We start from the raw sequence: 17,404 nt of genomic DNA, 5'->3' as shown, positions 1-17,404 counted from the left end.
CAGGTTTAAAAGAGAAAAGAAAAAGGAAATAATGTTATGGACCAGGCATAGTATTTTCATGCATATCTAGTTTATCAATTCATAAGTCATTCCATTAATAATAAAAATATTTATTTTATCATATTATACATATAAAATATTTTTATTTTGTTAAATGGAACAAACACTTTTCAGTCTTTATCCTGGAAATTGAAAATTTTACTTAAAAAAACCCGCTCATTTTAAAACTTTGGCCAAGTTGTATACAGTTTATTTGGAGACACACACGCACACACAAACACACAGACACACACACACATAATTATTCAAGGGGAATAAAGGGAAGTTAATGAATTGAATTTTTTTGCTTGTAGCTAATTTACTCCCCATCTACTGTGGTAGTAAAATAAAAATTAAATATTTACAGTTAGCCTAAAATTATCATGTACCTGTTGCAATTAAATAAAATGAAAATTTAAAATGTAAGCTCAAGTGAAGTTTCCAACCTAAGCTTCTTTTAGCATTACATGTAAATAATGTATTTACCTGTTGCAACTTTCTCCTTCCCCTCATTACCATTTTTTCGTTTCCCTACATCGATATCTCTGTTACAAAGCAATAGTATCTATTTATACTATGCAGATCAGCTTCAATGATGTGAAGAGCTCACAGAAATCATAATAGACACATTTATTTGCATATTATCTTTCTGCTTCTGCAAGTAATATTCTTTCTTATAAGGCTCGTATCTTTTATTTGGAGAGCTTCAAGTGATCTGGAAGAATCCCATTGTATTCCATAAAGGAGAGTAGATAAGCAGATGGTTTCCACATCTGCAAAATGGGAATGTTCATGGATTTCTGAAACTATATTGAAATTTCAAAATTCTCTGTGGCGGTTATATAATATGCTCCTTGAAACAACAGCATAGTCAGGAATGGACTAGAATCCAGGCCTTTTGCCAACAAGCCATTCTTTAATGCTATTGAGGTCATTATTTTCTCTATTTCATAAAGTCAACAACCTGACATTAAGGAAGCCTTTGCTATGCAGGTTTCTTTCAACCTGTGTCTGTCTGTCTGTCTCTTTCTCTCTCCCTTCTACATCTTTTATTCAAATTACGTTTATATGTAGTTACACATTAGTTGTTCTCTCTTACCTCCATTCTAAGTTCCTTCACTAGATTTTAAAAACCTCTTACCATATCAAATAGAGCCAAGGCCATCCATCCTTCAAGCTACCCATCATCAGAGCCATACCTTATATATTATTCTATTCCTCTCCATAACAACAAAACAAAGGAAGACTGATCGAGTGCCCTCAGCATTCTGGAATACAGTCTCCCCCATCACCCCAGAAGTACTACAGCATCTTACTATTCTTTAGAGAGCTTTGAAGTGGGTACTTTGATACTAGTGAGCACGTATGTTGGCGCAACTAACTTCTCCAGAACAAGAGCCTTCTCCCTCTGTGATTGTATGGATCCACGCATCCTGCTAATGCTTACAAATGTCAGATTTATTCTTTGCTACAATCCTATTGAATATAACAAACTGGCCTCACCATAAGCATCTCCTGGAGGAACGTATTGAAAACACAGTTTCTCTGGCTTCCCTCATGTGGATTCTGAGTCAGTAGGTCTGAGGTAGGGAATGGAATTTTCTACTTTTTATCAGGCAACTCAGGAGAATCTTATGACCACTAAGACAAAGGAAACACTGAGATTGGTATTTTTACCCCTGTTTTAAGATGAAGACATGAAAGGTTTTCTGGAGACATACTGCTCAATATGATAACCATTAGCCATAAGTGGCTATTAAAATGAAAGTTAACAGGCTGGGCGTGGTGGCTCACGCCTGTAATCCCAGCGCTTGGGGAGGCCGAGGCAGGTGGATCACAAGGTCAGGAGATCGAGACCATCCTGGCTAACACGGTGAAACCTCATCTCTACTAAAAATACAAAAAATTAGCTGGGCATGGTGGCGGGTGCCTGTAGTCCCAACTACTCGAGAGGCTGAGGCAGGAGAATGGCGTGAACCTGGGAGGTGGAGGTTGCAGTGAGCTGAGATTGCACCACTGCACTCCAGCCTGGGTGACAGAGTGAGATTCCGTCTCAAAACAAAACAAAAAAAAAAACAAAAAAAAAAAAAAAAAAAAGAAAAGAAAAGAAAGAAAAAGAAAAGAAAAAAAAAAAGAAAGCTAACTAAATTATTAATTTTGTAAAAGTATGTGAGATGAGAAATATGTTAATCTTCTTCACTACAGTAACCATTTTGCTACCCATATGTATCTCATAGCATCATGTTGTAATCGTCAATTATATATAATAAAATTTATTTTAAAAACTAGAGAGAAAAGAAAAATAAGTATTACGTTTTTCAGTCACACTAGCCACATTTCAAGTGTTCAGTAGCCCTATGTTACCAGTGACTGTTGTACTGACAGAACAGATATAGAACATATCTGTCATCCCCAAAATTTCTATTAGACAACACTTCTAGTAGAGACCACATTTGTTAGCATGTGATGTTTCTGCTTCTGTGAGTAATAACCTTTCTTGGAATGTTTATCTTTTATTTGGAGAGCTTCGTGTACTCTGAAGGAATCCCGTTATATTCCCTTAAGGAAAGCAGACGAGCAGATGGCTTCCACATCTGCAAAATGTGTTCTAGAGACAAAGTGACTTGCCTAAAGTCATCTAATTTATACATAGTGGAACCAACTTAATGAGGATTTAGACCTGCACCTTTCTGAAGTAGAACTTTGTGCCACTCTAAGTCCAGCTTTGCTCAGTGGAGACTGAGTTAGCTTGAGGGAAAGGATTGAAAGTTTCCTCTATGCTGAGATTGAAGCAGCTCTCTTCAGATGTTTCTGAAAGCCTAGATGTCTTCCTTTTTGGGTGGTAGGACTGAAACAGAATGGGCCCTTTGAGAATGGCTTAGTATAAACCACTAATGGTACCATATTTGGGGGAATGCAGACAGATGACAGCCATTAATCTGACTGCACAATAAGCCAGATTTTCATCCATGGCAGCAATCCACCTCTTACCTACATCCAATCAACAGGAAGTTCACCTGGTTCAAGAGAGCATCTACTTTTAAAATGTTTCCTTTTCGAAATGTGGAAATAACATTTGCTCTTACATCTAGGCAGTCCTTCAGGTACTCGCAATGTTTCAGATTTAAATCAGTGGTTTGGATGCTGGAGTACTTGTATCTTGCAGAACCAATATTGTTGAATGTTGGTTTGGTTTTCACCTATAAAAATCTGCAATGTACATAAAAGAAATAATATACCTGAATTATAATACAGAACTATAAGTACAATATCAATTATATGTAACTGCCATTTACAGCTTGTCTTTTATGAGACTATACAATAAACATTCCAACTGTATGCTGGGAATAATTCTTCCCATTCTGTTAACCCGTAATAGTTTTAATAGAGTGCATGAGCTCAGGTATGTGGGCTGATATGTCTTGGGCTCTTACTAGCTTTCTACACCCATATAAATGATGCATCTCTCACTGGCAAAGACACAAAAGTTTGAGAACATGCTGATGAACCTGTGTGTAAATGACAATCTCCTGTGATAAAGGTGGCAGTGCAAAACGGTGTAATTCCTGTGGAGGTCAATGTGTCCATTTTTATTAAAATTACAAATGCATTTCCTCTTTGACTTAGCATTTTCATGTCTGCAAATTTTTCATATATATATGTGTGTATGTGTGTGTGTGTGTGTGTGTGTATATGTACCTGCACTGTGTGAAAGGCATATATGAAACAATTCATTAGAGTATTGTGTATACTAGACAAAGGAAACTGCCCAAGTATCCATCGATAGGGGACTGATTAATCCAGTGGTTCTAAACTTCAGTGTGGGTCATAATCACTTGGAGGGCTTGCTAAAACACAGATTGCTGGATTGTACCTCCAGAATTTGTGATTCAGTAGGCCTGAAGCCAATGGGCAAGCAGAGCTAAAATCCAGCCCATGTTGCATTCTCCATTCATGTGGGGCTGGCTGCATCTGCCCTGAAGACGTGGCACCTTTCCATAGTTTGCACGTAAATGCTATACAGCTAGCCGTAGTCTGAGACTCTATGAAAAAGCTGTCAATCTCATAAAAATCATAAATTTATTGTTATTCTGATAAAAATGCCAGCATTGTTTTTCCATAGGACTTGACATAATTCACCCTAAATTTATAAACAATTCCTATGTGTCAGTAAGAAGAAGATATACGGGGAGAGGATATGGAGTCACAGAATAAGAAATCTCAATGGCCAGTAAATATATGAAAGGTTGCTTACCCTCACTAGTAAGTGCAAATGAAGGCACCATTTTTCACCTGTTGAAACAGGCAAAAATGTGGAAGTGGGACAGTACCAAGAATTCCTGAGGATGTGGGAGGAGGTAACTCTTATACCCTCCTAGTGGGATGTGAATTGCGCAGCCACTTTGGAGGGCAATTTGGCTATATGAAGTGCACGTGAAGATACTCACACTTTGCCCTAATATTCTTAACACACACTGTAGAGAAACTTGTATATATGCACCAGGAGATTCATGCACCAATGTTCACATCAGCATTGATTGTAAGAGCAAAAAGATAGGAAATACCTGAGAGGTCCATCAACAAGGAAACAAATTGTAGTATATGTTAGAATTATAAATAACAGTTAAAATAAGTCAACTAGAATTAAATAGGCCATGTACATGTGTGTGTATATATATTTACATATATATGAGATATATATCATAATGTGAGTGAAAAAAAAGCTACAGAATGATAGGTGGAGTTAAGCTTGAACACATGGATAATAATATTGTATGGATACATACATATGTTGTAAGAGTCTAAAATGATTGACAGGAGTAAACACCAGTTTTAGCATAGTGGTGCCTGGTGATGTTGTGGGGCAGGGTCGAGGGGATTGCAAATGTAGCTGTAGTATTTTGTTTAAAACTTTTTGAGGCAAATGTGGCATAATATTACCATTTTATTTAGCTGGGTAGTAGGTATATATATTATTCACTTTATTATTCTGTCTGAAATGTTTCATGATTAAAGAAAACATGCACATACACCAAACTCTTGTTTTAGTGGTCTGTAACTCAGTGTATTTCATCTCTTGGCCCATATAAAGTTGGATACAGAGCAGAGACCAGAGAAGCTTTGTTATAGACTTTTTAAATACCATGCAGATGATGGGACTGGTTCATAGCAGTACCTTTTAACCTTGATTTTGTGCAAAACAGATTCTTAATCAGTAGATAAGAAAGTCTACCTAATTAGTGCATTTTCCCAGGGAGCCTTATGGTATTAGCCAGCAAAGACTGCAGCTTTAATTGAGACAGTGATGCAACTTAATTGGAACACCTGAATGAGATTAAAGGGGGGTGAGTACTCACATAAGGTCAGCTGGTTTCCCTGGTGCCTAGAGCTCTGCTGGGTCTATGCCTTTTTGCTGACAACCTCTGCCAACTGGGATGAAGCTGAGCCAAATGTTTTTACTGTCTTTCTTAGATCACTTAATGAAATGTTTTAAATACAGATTCCATGTATTTCAGCACATATTGTGAAACACTTTGGCATGCTGATTCTACTGGTAAACTTTAGAACTTATTACATAGAAGCACTAGATATTTACATTGCTTTTAACTTGTTATTGATGCAGGAGTTTAATATATATTAAGTGAAATAAATTGATAATTGTATTGAGACTCAATAATGTATTTTAATTGATTACATCTTTATTTGGGTTCTCCAGAGAAACATAACTAATGGGATGTGTGTGTGTGTGTGTGTGTGTGTGTATGTGTATGTGTGTATGTATTATATATATTTATTATAAAGAATTAGCCCACACAATTATGGAGGCTGACAAGTCCAAGGTCTGCAGCTGGTAAGCTGGAGGCCCAGGAAAGCTGATGATGCAGTTCTAGTCTGAAAGCTAGCAGGTTGGAGACCCAGGAAGAACTCATGCTCCAGTCCATGTCCAAAGACTGGAAAAGACCAATGTCCAAACTCAAGGGATTCAGGCAGGAGAAAATTTCTTCTTACTCAGGCTTTTTGTTCTATTCAGGCCTTCAACTGATTGGATGAGGGCCACCCACATTGCCCAATCGGCTTTACTCAGTCCACCCATTCAAAAGTTAATCTCATCCTGAAACACCCTCACCAACACACTCAGAATAATGTCTAGGCATCCCGTGGCTCAAACTGACATATAAAATTAATCATCAAAACATCTTTTTACCCAAATTTAAGATCATTTCACAAGGCTTCTGAACAAAGAGTACTTATGTTCCTTTATTAATTTAAAAAAGTGCTTGAATTCCTCCATAAAAATTAGTGTAGTACTAACAGAGAAGAAAACTCTTTAAAAATTGTCACTAATCTTTAACAAAGTTTTTTTTCGTAAATGTTCTATTACTAGTTTTGTGACCTTGGATCAATTAATTTCTTCATCTGAAAATAGGGGAACATTGGAAAGGACCACTGTGATCCCATCCAGCTCTAGAGGTCTGTAATCTTTGATCTTTTCATCAGTACATGGATGTTGGAATGTGATTGGCATTGGTATGTCTATGCTACCTGCTACCATCCAGATGAACTCAAGTTGCTTTCTTAGGTGGATTGTGGACTATAGTGGAATGTAGTCTCAGTTATTTACAGTTCTACTTCATACTTCATCTCCTTGGTGCGTATAATGACTGGTTAGAAGTAAGTGAATTTCACCTATGAGGCTTAGATCCAAGCAGAGCTGATGTCATGAGATTCCAGCACATTTATTAAGTGCTAGGTGAACTCACTTTATGGAAGAGCAATTTCCATAGGAAAAAGCAGTGACTTTAAAGAACGTACTATCTACATAGTCAATACTATTGGATTTTCAGGTGAAGTTTTTTGCCTCTATTTTTAAGAGTATCATGTACCATAGCTTTGGGGTAAATTTTCACTAACATACATTACTTAGGCATGTTAAATTTAGTGATTAACTGATCCAGTGACTGGCAATCATTAGATTGCCAAACACATAAAATTTGACTTTGTGATGAGCTATATTTTCAACTGTTCTAGGTCAGATTTTATTGTTGGAGATGTTTGAGTTTTTCTCAGAAAAACTATATCCAGAGACATAGTGCTTGACCAAATCATGTGGACAGTGGGTCAAAACCATTTTGGCATTTCACAAAATCTTGTAAGGATAAGTTAGAACGTGCTAAAGTAATTTTCATTAATGAGTATTCTGTCAACCTTGTGAATAGTTTCAGAAAATGTTAGCTGGCTACAGAAATGTTGAATGGTTTATAGACTTTTTCCTGGACCCTCCCAAGCCTAGCAATACCACCTTCCATTTTCTAGCCAAGTTCACTCCTTACTGTTACACATATCCCCAGACTCACAAAATGCAAGCATATCTGGGCCCCAAACACAGTTATCTAGAAAAGCATTTTTTTTTTCACATTAATGGCATAGATTCTTGAGAAAGAAAAAATGTAAAATATAAAGCAAGCATTTCAAACAAATGTATGTCTGTGTGGAGAGCAGAAAAATGAAATGAAATAAGAAAAAGGAAAAAACATAGGAAAATAAGAGAGAAACCTAGAGGAGACACCACAGAACCTGATGTGTTGGAAGGGGAAATCATTGAAATTCCCAGGCTCGTTGCCTGGCTTATTTTATGTCTGGCGTGATTTCTTTTAATGTGCATGTTGTGTTCATTTGCATGGTTGCAATCTTTAAGCGAAGAATATTTTCAGGATTTTGGAATAATCTGAGAACCTCTGATAAAATGTGTGCAGAAAAAATTTAATGACTATGATTAGTCACGAAAAGAGCAAAGGGAATCTCATTATTTCAGTTTCTGAATTTCAGTTGTATGTTTTCCTTAAAACCAAGAAACGTTGTCTAATGGGCAAAAACATTGTTCTTCTTCATAAATTCATAGTTCCTGTGATGCTGTCTGAAAAAGCAGCTGTATCAGATTAATTTTCTTTTTCACACTCTGCCTTCTCATTTTTGTAAAGAAAAAGACAGTTGATCTGTAGCTTCCTTGGGGGACATTAGACAGCTTAGAAAAATGGCAAAATAAACAAGATTTATTCTCATCAGATGTGTCATGAGAAAATTGGAGGCGTGCTGTGAGGTAATGACAAAATAATCTTGAAAATTTCCAAGCACTTCTTCCAAGTGGAATGGAAGGAAATTTAAAGTCAGCTTTCATCTATTTACAGCTGAAGCAAGATGTGGGCATATATATTTTTCTAACAATACAATTGGTTTCCTCCCCTAAAAAAGAGGAAACCGGACTTAAGGTCTCAGAGTTCTAGAAAGGTGTCCTCTGGAAAAATTGACCACAGTGGGATTTTAGTTTTTCTGTGGAATAAGGTACTGGGAATTGTAACATGAAATGGTAGTGTGGTTTTCCTCTCTGTCCATCTTCTCCCATTTCTCTTACTTACATTAACCTGTGAAGGTATTGTTCTAGTAAATGCATAGTGCTGATGGGACCTTAATTTATTTCCGTGGTCATTTGCAGAAAACATTGTTTTTGCCTCTGCTTACCCACTGGAGCTGGTGTATACTCTCTTATGTAGCATCTGTAAGTATATGAAGATTCATTGAATGCCTTTGATGGGCTAAGCTTTCTGTGGCCATATTAGAGATACTGGGCTTGCTTTTAGAACAGGACTTGGGAAGAACTTAGGGTCTCTCACAGTTCACTGCAGGTTTTGCTCACAGAATTTGGGACCTCTATGAGGGTAAGTGCTGGAAAGCAGGAAACAATACTTTATTGTTTGTTCTTAAGCATGCCTCCTTTCCATCCAGTTGCCGGCTGAGCCCTAGGAGGGTCCTGACTTGGCTTTGGTATATTTCATATAAGCTCTTGGGAGCATAAGTGTTTGTTTGTTTCTTTTTGCGGATTAATATCCAAAGTAAATCACAGAGAACTTGAGTTGGTTTTTATGTCTTTTATTGTTAACTCAAGGTGGGATTTCTACAGGGTAGGCTGCAGAATCAAGGCTCCCTGTGAATCATTTTGCCTTTTCCTAGGAGAGACTGTTCAAAAACCTGACTCTCAGGCACCAATAATAAATGTGCTTTAAAAACACACATGCACCCCCTTCAGTTCAATTATGGAGAATCCAATTTATCCCCATTCTCTAAGGCATTTACCAGAAGAAAAAGAGAGTCCTTGGGCATTATTCTGTGTAATTAGATTTTTACACCCCTGTATTGTGAATTGGGATTTCCAATTTCTCCATCCTAAGGTGTGAAGTGGTGGTGCTTAGCAACCTAAGACCGTAGCTGATGCTATAATTCATCAGGACTTTTAAACTGTTATCATTTGAGAAACACTGGTGAAAATAAACAATAGTGGATATTGTAATTTATTTTATAAATATTAAATCTATTTTATTTTTTAGAACCATTTGTCTTGTTTCTCAAAATTAATCTTCACCTGAAACCTCAACAGTTTTTAAGAAACTGTGCCAGTGGCCTGAACAATCTTCTCATATGTGGATTTTCCTCAGTTGCCAGGAACTAACCACCTTGTTAAAACAAACTTATTTTTATTTGTTTCTGTATGTTTCTCCTTCATAGTAACAATGAAAATGTAATATCTGAAAATTATGATTTTTCTTTTTTTTTTTTTTGAGACAGAGTTTCACTCTTGTTGCCCAGGCTGGAGTGCAATGGCAGGATCTCAGCTCACCACAGCCTCCGCCTCCCAGGTTCAAGCAATTCTCCTGCCTCAGCCTCCTGAGTAGCTGGGATTGCAGGCATGCACCACCACGCCCGGCTAATTTTGTATTTTTAGTAGAGACAGGGTTTCTCCATGTTGAGGCCGGTCTCGAGCTCCTGACCTCAGGTGATCCGCCCGCCTCAGCCTCCCAAAGTGCTGGGATTACAGGAGTGAGACACCGCACCCGGCCTAAATCATGATTTTTCTGGCAATGTTATAGGAAAAACCAAAGCTAAAATGTGAATATAAAACATAACAGTCTCAACTATTTTTAAAAAGAATTGAAAAAAGATTAGCAGAAAATGTAGTAAAAACAGTGTTTGGATTTTTGTATCTTTTTACACTTAATGAGTACATGTTTGTGCTTTTCTAAAAGTAATTGAAATAGGAAGCTGCATATTTCAGAGAAGATTGTAGAATGTATCATCGTTGTGATGACACTGAGAATGTTGGGGAAACGAGGCATAATCTGCCATAAATGGTATCTTCCAAGAAAGACTACTGGTAAAGAGTAGATTTGAGTTGATCTGCTTCAGGACTGGGAACTGGTTTTAAAAGAACCTTCTAGAATGAGAAAATATATGAATTTGTCAGGTTCTTCGGACTTCATAAAAGTTTTACCCAGAGCCTTATATTTGCTGTAGTTTCAGACTGGTTAAGGAAAACAGACAAGCCAAGAAAGGATTTTGTTTGTAAATTATTTCCCACAAATAATTTCGCGGACAAAACTCATTTAAAAGCTCGAAAGGAATTAACTTGTAAGAGTCTGATTTATTAATATTATTATTGTTATTATTTTCTTTTTTGAGATGGACTTTCACTCTTGCTGCCCAGGCTAGAGTGCAATGGCACAATCTCAACTTACTGCAACCTCCACCTCCCTGATTCAAGCGATTCTCTGTCCTCAGCCTCCTGAGTAGCTGGGATTACATGCATGCGCCACCATGTCCGGCTAATTTTGTATTTTTAGTAGGGATGGGGTTTCTGCATGTTGATCAGGCTAGTCTAGAACTTCTGACCTCGGGTGATCCGCCTGCCTCGACCTCCCAAAGTGCTAGGATTACAGGTGTGAGCCACCGCGCCCAGCCAAGAGTCTGATTTTTTTATAAACAGATATGAATTGAATTTCAAATGTGTGTGTGCTTGTATGTGTGTGTGTGTGTGTGTGTGTATATATATATATATATTTATTTATTTGAGACAGGGTTCTTGTTCTGTCACCCAAGATGGAGTGCAGTGGTGTGATCATAGCTCACTACAGCCTCAAATTCCTGGGCTCAAACAATCCTCTGCTTCACCCTCACCCCATCCCCACCACCGCCGAGCAACTGCAACTACAGGTGTGTATCACCACGCCTGGCTAATTTTTATTTTTATTTTTCTGTAGAGTCAGGGTCTTGCTATGTTGTCCAGGCTAGTTTCAAACTCCTACACTCAAGTGATCCTCCCGCCTTGGCCTCCCCAAGTGCTGGGATTACAGGCATGAGCCACCATGTCTGGCCAAGAGTGTATATTTTTGGTAATTAATATTCAAGCTGAAAACTGTACCTTTCTCGTTTCCTGGGGCATTGGCATGGGTTTTGTTGATAGAATGCATTGTAACTTGTTCTTGAATATTTACGCAGCCATTCTTTCATTCATTCAACAAATAATTGCTGAGTATATAAACACAATATACCCTTGGAGGAGAGAGAAGCTATATTTGAACAGCTGTAGTAGAAGTGGTACACAATTTTGGGAGAATGCCAAAGAAGGTGTGATTGCTTCCAGCTGGGGAGATCCAAAGAGGCTTCTACTCGGGTTGGGACTGTCATGTGGGCTTGAAGGGTCTGAAAGTAGCTAGCAGGGAACTTAGGGGGAGAAAGGAAGAGAGGAAGCACAGGTATGCACGGGGCAAGAAGGCTTAAGTTGAGAGAAAGAAGTGGAAAATAAAGACAGTTGAGGCGAGATCCCAGGCCTTTGGTACTACGATGAGGGGTTACTACCCTAGGCAATAGGGAAACACTGAAGATTTTTTTTTTACAAAGAGAGTGATATGATCTTGCAGCAGCATGTTAAATGAAAGCTGCCAGTCCAGGACAACTCAGAAGGTTGTGCCTCTACGACTAATGAGGTGTGCCCCATCTGACTTTCAAAAGAGTGTCTTAGTAGCATCAGTGCCAAGATTTGGTTCTGAAATACAGTTCCCCATTGTAACATCTGGACCTTTGTGTAACTCATGCTACCTTTGAGTGGGACCAAGGTGGCCAGCTTTGATTTAGCCTTTCCTGTTCTGCCCCATCAGCCCTGGACTCCGGCCACTTCTCAAAACCGGCCTCTGCCACACACACCTAGCTTTGGCTCATTCCCCATAATCCTCCAGGAACAGCTGTGGTACTCCCCCTCCCACTCTGGTTTTCACTTTTTTGTTCCTGTTTAAGAGCTGAGAGTTGCTGTTTTTGTTTTTCTCCTCTGTCTCCGCTGTGATGCTGAAATAGGGTAGATTCAGAGACTTTTTTTTTTTTTGAGATGGAGTCTCGCTCTGTCACCTAGGGTGCAGTAGCACGATCCCTGCTCGCTGCAACTTCCGCCTCCCAGGCTCAAGCAATTCTCCTGCCTCAGCCTCCCAAGTAGCTGGGATTACAGGTGTGCACCACCATGCCCGGCTAATTTTTGTATTTTTGGTAGAGACAGGGTTTCACCATGTTGGTCAGGCTGGTCTTGAACTCCTGACCTCAAGTGATCCATCCACCTCAGCCTCCCAAAATGCTGGGATTGCGTGAGCTACTGCGCCCAGCCCAAGAGACTTCTATAATGTCGTTGAGAGACAGTAGAGGCTTCATTGAACGTGTGGTGGTTGGGATGGGGAAAAGGAAATGGGCTCAAGAAATTTCTGGAAATAAAAGTGGCAAAATCTGATGATTGGATCTGAGAAGGGGGGAGAAGGAGTCAAATGAATGCTGAGTTTTTGAGTCTGCATAGAGTTAATGGCTTCAAAGGGGCCAGCAGAGATTTTTCTTAATTTTGCAAAGGTGAACTGAAGCTAAGTTATATGGACAGAGTAGTCAAAGAGGTGTGTTAGTTTGCTTCCATTGCTATAAAGAAATATCTGAGGCTGGGTAATTTATGAAGGAAAAAAGTATAGGGTGAGCGTGATGGCTCATGCCTGTAATCCCAGCACTAGGGGAGTCAAGGCAGGTAAGTCATTTGAATCCAGGGATTTGAAACCAGCCTGGGCAACATGGTGAAACCCTGTCTCTACAAAAAATACAAAAATTGGCTGGGTGCAGTGATTCACACCTGCAATCCCAGCACTTTGGGAGGCCGAGGCGGGTGGATCACTTGAGGTCAGGAGTTCAAGACCCCCGACTAACATGGTGAAACCCTGTCTCTACTAAAAATACAAAATTAGCCAGGTGTGGTGGCGCATGCCTGTAATCTCAGCTACTTGGGAGGCTGAGGCAGGAGAATCACTAGAACCCGGGAGGTGGAGGTTACAGTGAGCTGAGATGGCGCCACTGCACTCCAGCCTGGGGGATAAGAGTGAAACTCTGTCTGGAAAAAAAAAAAAAAAAAAAATTAGCCAGGTGTGGCAGCACGCTCCTATGGTCCCAACTACTCAGGAGGCTGAGATGGGAGGATTGCTTAAGCCTGGGAGGTCAAGCCTGCAGTGAGCTGTGATTGTAGCACTGCACTCCAAGCCTGGGTGACAGATTGAGACTATCCCAAAAAAAAAAAAAAAAAAAAGAGAGAGAAAAGAGGTTTAATCGGCTCATGGTTCTTGGTTCTACATCCTGTAGGAAGCATAGTGCTGACATCTGCTTCTGGTGAGGGCCTCAGGAAGCTTACAATCATAGCGGAAGGCAAAGGGGGAGCAGGTGCATCACATGGCAAGAGCTGAGCAAGAGAGAGGAGAAGGTGCCAGGCTCCCTTCAAACAACCAGCTCTCAAGTGAACTAAGGGAACAAGAACTCACCTCTCCCCAAGCGGATGGCACTAAGCCATTAATGAGGGATCTGCCCCCATGACCCAAACACCACCCACCAGGCCCCACCTCCGACATTGGGGATTACATTTCAACATGAGATTTGCAGGGGACAAAAGATCCAAACTATGTCAAGTGGCTTCTTTCAGTGTCAGTGATGATTACCTTGAAGGGTGTTATGAGCAGCTTAGGGTCAAGTGAATTGTACTAACGCAATGCCTAGCTCAAGCTGAAACAAACAAGTAGGATTAGAAATATGTGCCTGTGCCAAAAATACTGGTATATCAAAATGTGGAAGAATCCCTTCCATTGCTTTTAGTCCTTCCATTATTGAGTAATCTCCTTTCAGTATAAGACCTGGCACTGTGTTTTATAAACAATTTAGGAAAGAGAATGTGATACTAAATTTGGTGGCAGGGATATGAAAGGAATTCAGTGCTCAAGAATCTGAAAACTGTGATGAACAATGTCGTTTCAGCTGAGGTTATTTTTTGTAGCCCCTGTGGGCTGATCATTTGTTTGAATGTTTTCATTGTGGAATATTAAATAGTAGTCAACATTGATTGATCAACTAATATGTGTCAGGCACTGTCCTAGACAGTTTTCAATATACAGAATATTTTGTTTGCTCCTCGTGAAACCCTGTGATATGGGCATCTTATTATCCTCATTTTGCAGGTGAGAAAATTGAGGTCAGAGAGAGCTCAATGAAACACAGCCCCTAACTTACGCTTTTTGCTTCAGTTCATGAATGTTGTTGTTTTATGTAGTTAGTTTTAATTCAGGAATGCACGGAGGGTCTTCTATGCCAAACCTTTGTGAAAATGTAGGTTGAATTTGTCTGGAGCCTGTGATGGGTGGGATAGCTCTTCTGTATATAGCAGGGCAGGATGGCCCTAGTGCAAGTCACAGTAAGCAACCTGCTTTTTTTTTCTCCTTAATCCCTTAGTTCAGCTTGAGGACTTTATCCTGGTGCTTGCCTAAGGGACACCCTCGTCACCATTTTAATTATGATCAATTATGGAACATTTTCTATGTGCCAGCTATCATGCTGAGCACTTTACAGAATTAGTTCATGGAATCATTAGAATAACCTTATGAGGCTGCTACTCTTGTTTTCTTCATTTAACATGTGAGCAGAAAGAAATAACTCACATGAGATCTCACAGCTGGCAAGTAGTTGAGAAGGGATTTGAACCTGTCTGACTCCAGAGTCCATCTTCCTAACCACAGTGGTATTTTGCTCCAACATCAGACTGTTTTTTTTTTTTTTTTAAATTAGAGATAGGGTCTTGCTCTTTTTCCCAGGCTGGAGTACAGTGGTGCAATCATAGCTCATCACAACCTCAAACTCCCAATGCTCCTGCCTCAGCTTCCCAAAGTGCTGGCTTACAAGCATGAGCCACCAAGCCAGACTGTCCCCTGCCTCAACATCAGACTTTGCTCTCAGTCTCAGGATCCCTACATTGGGTACTAATTTATTTGGATGTAGATAGGTTTAATCTAAAATCCAGATACACTTGCCAAATAACTTTAGGTTTCCCCCCAGAACATATGGTATTGTTAGCTATATCATACGTAGTTTGAACTAGTTTTTAGATTAATTACCTAAAGAAGCTGCAATTGCTTCTTTGTAAACGCTACCTGGTGGATGATGTGTTACTGGGACAGTATGCAGATATTCAAATCACAGAAGCATTTTTCTCATATATCAGAAGAGAGCATTATGACACCTCACCAGAAGCAGGGCATCCCTGGGGGAGGCTTGGTGATGTGGCAGAAAATCAACTTTCAAAGCTTTATAGAGTTTATCATTAAATGACATCCACCTCCTTTCATTTCAATCCAAGTGCTTTCAAGAGTACAAAAATAAACATTAGAAATTAACAGGCTGCTTTTCAGATAGACCAAACAGTAGCTACTTGGACCTAAAGGGCAAATTTTATTCATCATGTATATGTTTTAGTAAAGTGAGATTTGTTCTCATTGTGGGAATTCCCACACTGCCCCACTCCTATGTAAGAAAATTATAGACAAGCATAGAGAATGATGCTGCATAAAAGCTGATAGCATAATAACCAATTAGAGGATTATAAAGCCTGAGTATATTAAAGTGTTATGCAAATACTGATTAATAGTAATACCATAAACTCACACAGCAAGCAAAAGCATGCCTGATTCAAATTATAGGAGCTTTTATTTGCATTTCTACAGAATCTATTATTAGTGAGTCTCAAAGCACCTTACAAGTAATAATTATTAAAGCTCATAAACCTGACCAGTAAATTTCATGTTATGAAGTAAATATGAAAGAATTCCTCTTTACCTCACATATATTATAAGACCTAAATTCCCAAACAAAAATAGGATTCTCTGCATATGGAGAATATTCATACACTATGGTGTCTTTGGCTATGGTTCTATAGGCTTAGAAATGGGTTGCTATGGATTCAAGGCTTTCCTATTGAGTACCTCAATTTATGTAGTTAGAACTCTTCACTTATTTTTGAAATTTTGCCTACGTGATAGCTCTAAACAAATCTTGCTAGTATATTTTAATATCTCTCAATTGACTATAATATCAAATTTTAAAAGCAAAAATGATGTCAAGTTCACGTGCAAGTACTTTAAAATATTTTGGAATATTACATGGAGTTTATTTTTCCTCAAGCTGTACCCTGTTCTGCGGACTCATCGCTTATGAGCACAATCAGTGAAGCCTGTGTTTCTTTCTATACCCTGCAGCAAGCAGTTGAAATGTTGTAAGGGTTTCTAGTCTGCATGAGAATGCTCCTACACCCTTTCTCCTCTACTCCTCCTCCTCTCTTCCCTCCTTTGCAATTCCCGTACTCTCTAAAGCTAGCACAGATTGGAAAGGCAAGAATGTTTCAGGTGTCTGACTCTCCCTGTCCCTCCATCTCAAGTCCTCAAGCTTCCCCCACATTCATACTCAGTTTGATTTACTTCTGGTGCTGAGAGTCTGTTTAATATATTGCAGTTTCTAGTCACTGTTGTGAGGCAGCTGGACTTTCGTACTGTACTTATACTTCAATGGCACGCAGATCCAAAGAAATGTGTGGACTAGTGAGCACCTTCCTTTATAATTAGGATGCTGGAGCCTCGAGAGTCGAATGACTTGACTGAGGTTGTGCAGCTGGTTTCTGCCTCACAGAATCAGGGCCAGAGCTCAGGTCTCTAGGCTCTTAAACCAAAGTTTCCCCTTCTGTCTCGTGGTAGTTATATACTGCTTTGAATCACACACACAGATTTTGAACCAGAGACATTGGAGCAGAGTGAGAGGAAATACTTTGCTGATTTTATCCAGGACCGTGAGTCACAAGGCTAGAGGTGGAGCCTCAGGGATCTGAAGAAAAAGGGAGTGATGCCCAGATGTGGTGGCTCACGCCTGTAATCCCAGCACTTTGGGAGGCCGAGGTGGGCAGATTACCTGAGGTTGGGAGTTCTAGACCAGCCTGACCAACATGGATAAACCCCTCTACTAAAAACACAAAATTAGCCGAGCATGGTGGCACATACCTGTAATTCCAGCTACTCGGGAGGCTGAGGCAGGAGAATCGGTTGAACCCAGGAGGTGCACGTTGTGGTGAGCCGAGATTGCGCCACTGCACTCTAGCCTGGGCAACGAGAGGGAAACTCCGTCTCAAAAAAAAAGGAAGGAAGTGATGTTCTTGCAGAATTGA

General features: G+C 39.5%; 1 protein-coding gene across 1 annotated transcript in view; it reads left to right on the top strand.

Annotated features, from left to right (window-relative positions):
* The window catches only part of NIBAN1 (niban apoptosis regulator 1), a 169,892-nt gene that overhangs the window by 54,222 nt on the left and 98,266 nt on the right, over nucleotides 1-17,404 (top strand). The window lies entirely within an intron of this gene.

The sequence above is a fragment of the Macaca fascicularis genome, chromosome 1, assembly GCF_037993035.2.
Source record: "Macaca fascicularis isolate 582-1 chromosome 1, T2T-MFA8v1.1".
NCBI lineage: Eukaryota > Metazoa > Chordata > Mammalia > Primates > Cercopithecidae > Macaca > Macaca fascicularis.
The sequence above is the reverse complement of the archived record's forward strand: the minus strand, read 5'-3'. Positions and strand labels throughout refer to the sequence as shown.